This window comes from Rhinolophus ferrumequinum, chromosome 4, assembly GCF_004115265.2.
Source record: "Rhinolophus ferrumequinum isolate MPI-CBG mRhiFer1 chromosome 4, mRhiFer1_v1.p, whole genome shotgun sequence".
Lineage (NCBI taxonomy): Eukaryota > Metazoa > Chordata > Mammalia > Chiroptera > Rhinolophidae > Rhinolophus > Rhinolophus ferrumequinum.
The window spans coordinates 56,476,299-56,481,251 of record NC_046287.1 but is presented as its reverse complement, the minus strand read 5'-3'; positions in this window follow the sequence as shown (position 1 = coordinate 56,481,251).

The window sequence follows — 4,953 nt, the reverse complement described above, 5'->3', positions numbered from 1 at the left end:
TGGATCAAAGACCGACAACTAAGAGCTAAAATTATTTTTTTAAAAATCTTATAAGAAAACATAAGTAAAAATCTGCATAACCTTGGCTTTGGCAATAGTTACATAAATATGACACCGAAAGCAGTCAACAAAAGAAAAACTAGATAAACTGGACTTCATTAAATTAAAACCTTTTGTGTATGAAAGGACACTATCAAGAGAGTGAATAGACAACCCAAAGAATGGGAGAAAATATGTGTAAAACATGTATCTGGTAAGGGTTTAACATCCAAAATCTGTAAAAGAACGCCTACAACTCAACCACAGAAAGATAGCCCAATTTCAAAATGGGCAAAAGACTTGAATAGACATTTGTCCAAAAAGATAAATAAATGATAATAAGCACAGAATAAAATTAAAAAGAACAGGAAAAAGCTTTGGTAAGGGTGCAGAGAAATTGAAACCCTTGTGCTTGGTGGTGGGAAATGTAAAATGGTGCAGCCACATGAATAAAGTTTGCCAGTTTCTCAAAGAGTTAAGCACAGAATTATCACATGACAAAACAATTCCACTCCTAGGTATATACCCAAAGAACTCAAAACAGGGACACAGATATTTATACACCCATGTTCCTAGCAGGATTATTCACAATAACCAAAAGGTGGAAACAACTCAAGTGTCCATCAACAGATGAATATGTAATATACATATAATGGAATATTATTCAGCCATAAAAAGAGAATGAAGTTCTGATAAAAGCTATAATATGGATAAACCTTAAAAATATTGCACTAAGTAAAATAAAACCAGACACAAAATGACAAATATTGTATGACTCCACTTATATGAAATTATCTAGAACGAGCAAATTCATAGACAGGAAGTAGATTAGAGGTTACCGGCTGGGGGGAGGGACGAGTGGGGAGTTACTGCTTAATCAGTACAAAGTTTCTGTTTGGGATGATGAAAAAAAAATGGAAATAATGCCACTGAATCACACACTTCAAAATGATTAAAATGGCTATGTCCACACATACACACAATTATTTCTTAGAGCAATTTAGGTTTACAGCAAAATGGAACAGAAAACAGAGTTTCCATATACTCTCTGCCTCTCCCTTCCCCCATATTCCATCTTGAACTGGTATGGTACATTCGTTACCAAAAGTGATATATATTATATACATATAATATATATGTCATGTGTGTATATATATATATTATATATATGCACATATTATATATATTATATATATATAATATATATGTGAACACATGACCATAATAAAGAAAAGACAAAACAATGAAAAACACAAGGGATGGGGCATGTCACAGGGACACAGGAGCCAACCTGAAAGCCATACAATAAGCAAAATTATATATATGTATATATGTATATATGTATGTTTTTTCTTAATTTTTTATTAGTGTCAGGTGTACAAAACAATGTAATAGACATTTATCATTTATATCCTCCACACAGTGATAACCCCTTTCCCCCAATCTACTACCCCTCTGACATCGCATACAGTTATTACATTTCCACTGTCTCTATTCCTAATGCTGTACTCCGCTTCTTGTAACTACATATATATATTAAATTATAGTTGACAATCATTATTGTTCAGCTTCAGGTGTACAGCGCGGTGATCCGGCATCTACATCATGCCTGAGGTGGTCTCCCTAATAAGTCAAGTGTCCATCGGATACCCTACAAAATCTTTACATTATTGATTACATTCCCCAGATTGACTTTCGTATCCCCGTGGCAATCTTGTGGTTACCGATTGTGCTTTCTGATCCCCTCACCTTCCCCTCTATTCCCACCCCCCCTCCCATCTAGCAACCCTCAGTGTTTCCTCTATGTCTCTGAGACTGTTTTGATTCGTTCGTTTATTTATTCTTTTCTTTAGATTCCACATATAAGTGAGATCATATGGTATTTGTCTTTCTCTGTCTGACTTATTTCACTTAGCATAATGTTCTCTAGGTCCATCCATATTGTTGCAAATGGTAAGATTTCATTCTTCTTTATGGCTACATAATACTCCATTGCATAAATGTACCACTGTTACTTAATCCAGTTGTCTACTGATGGGCATTTTCGGTTGTTTCCATGTCTTGGCTATTGTGTATAGTGCTGCAATAAACATAGGTGTGCATAAATTTTTTTGCATTAGAGTTTTGGATTTCTCCAGATAGATACTAAGGAGTGGAACTGCTGGATCATAAGGTAGTTCCATTTTCAGTTCTTTGAGATACCTCCATACTGTTTTCCATAGTGGCTGCACGAATCTGCAATCCCACCAACAGTGCACAAGCGTTCCCTTTTCTCCACATCTGCGCCAACACTTGTTGTTTGTTGATTTATTGATGATAGCCATTTTGACTGGGGTGAAGGTGGTATCTCATTGTGGTTTTTATTTGCATTTCTCTAATGATTAGTGAGGCTGAGCATTTTTTCATATGTCTGTTTGCCATCTGTATGTCTTTAGAAAAATGTCTCTTCATGTCCTCTGCCCATTTTTTAATTGGGTTGTTTTTTTTTGGAGTTGAGTTTTTTATAAATTTGGGATATTAACCCCTTATCGGATATATCATTGGCAAATATTTTCTCCCATGAAAATATTTTTCCCTTTTTGTTTGATGGTTTCCTTTGCTGTGAAAAAATTTTTCAGTTTGATGTAATCCCTTACTTCATTTTGATGTAATTTCCTTAATTCTCTTACTTCCCTTGCCCAAGGGAAGTATATATCAATAAAAATCTTACTCCGGGTAATGTCTGTAAATTTTTTCCCTATATTTTCTTCTAGGAGTTTGATGGTTTCAGATTTTACATTTAAGTCTTTAATCCATTTTGAATTTATTCTTGTATATGATGTAAGGAGGTGGTCCAGCTTCATTTTTTTGCATGTGTCTGTCCAGGTTTCCCAGCACCATTTATTGAATAGACTGTCTTTACCCCACCATAAATTCTTGCTTCCAATTTCATAGATTAAATGACCATATAGGCATGGATTTATTTCTGGGCTCTCTATTCTGTTCCATTGATCTATGTGTGTCTGTTCTTATGCCAGTACCATGTTGTTTTGATTACTGTAGCCTTGTAGTATAATTTGATGTCAGGTATCATTATACCTCCCACTTTGTTCTTATTTCTCAAGATTGCTGAGGCTATCTGGGGTCTTTTATATTTCAATACAAATTTTAGGATTATTTGTTCTATTTCTGTGAAAAATGTCCTTGGTAGTTTGATATGAATTATGTTAAATCTGTATATTGCCTTAGACAGTATGGACATTTTAATGATATTAATTCTTCCTATCCATGAGCATGGTGTGTTTCCATCTATCTGTATCTTCTTTTTCTCTTTAGTGTCATAATTTTCTGAGAACAGATCTTTTACTTCTTTGGTTAAATTTATTCCTAGGTATTTTATAGTCTTTGAAGCAATTGTAAATGGGATTTTCTTAATTTCTCCTTCTGATATTTTATTATTGGTATATACAAATGCAACTGATTTCTGAATATTAATTTTGTATCCTGCTATTTTACTAAATTCATTTATCAGTTCTAATAGTTTTTTTTGTGGAGTCTTTAGGGTTCTCTCTATATATGTATCATGTCATCTGCATTTAATGACTTTTACTTCCTCCTTACCCATTTGGATGCCTTTTGTTTCTTTTTATTGTCTGATTGCTGTGGCTAGAACTTCCAGAACTATGGTGAATAGAAGTGGAGGAAGTGGGCAACCTTGCCTTGTTCCTGATCTTAAGGGGAATGGTTTTAGCTTTTTCCCATTGAGTATGATGTTAGCTGTGGGTTTATCATATACAGCCTTTATGTTGAGATACGGTCCCTCTATTCCCACTTTCTTAAGAGTTTTTATCATAAATCGTTGCTGGATTTTGTCAAATGCTTTTTCTGCATCTATTGATATGATCATGTGATTTTTATTTTTCACTTTGTTAATGCGGTGTATCACATTGATTGATTTGTGGAGGTTGAACCACCCTTGCATACCAGGAATGAATTCCACTTGATGATGGTGTATGATCTTTTTAATGTATTGCTGAATTCTGTTCACTAATATTTTGTTGAGGATTTCTGCATCTATGTTCACTAGGGATATCGGCCTGTACTTTTCTTTTATACATGTTTTTTTAACCTAAAATATAAAATCCGTATATGTGAGTTCCATATATGTGAGTCCATACTGATGATTAAATAAATGGAAGAGACAACTTTTCATTATGGAATAATTCCAAATAATATGTGCAGATATACTCCCTTCCAGAGGGTGGAGCTTAAACCCCAATTCCATCAAGGGTAGCCCGTACTTAGTGATTGCTTCTAAAGAATACAGTATGGAAAGGGAAAAACAGTAACTTTATAGTGGAGAAAGTGGGCAGACACCATTGTAACCAAGTGATCAAGGTTAACACCATCTTTGATAACTCAAGTTAATATCATGTACCCCCCGACATATAATGAGAAAGATACTCACATCTGTCGTATTTTTTCCCCTAAACCGACAACCCCAATCCAATCATGAGAAATACATCAGGCAAATTCAAATTGAAGCACATTCTACAAAATATCTGACCACTCCACCTCAATACCATCCAGGTCATGACGGATAAGAGAAGTCTGAGACACTGTCAGGCAAGAGGAGCTTAAGGAGACGTGACAACTAAGTGCAGTGGGACCCTAGATGGGATGCTGGGGCAGCAAGAGGACATTAGTAGAAAACTGGTGAAATCCAAATAATGTCTGGAGTTCGGTTACTAGTAACATACCAGTGTAGGTTTCTTAGTTATAACAAAGGTTTCATGGTAATGTAAGATGTTAACAATGGGAAGAAACTGGGTGAGGGGCATATGGAAGCTCTCTGTACTATCATTGCAGCTTTTCTGTGAATCTAAAGTTAGTCCAAAATAAAAGTTTATTTAAAAAGAATAAAAAGACGTAACA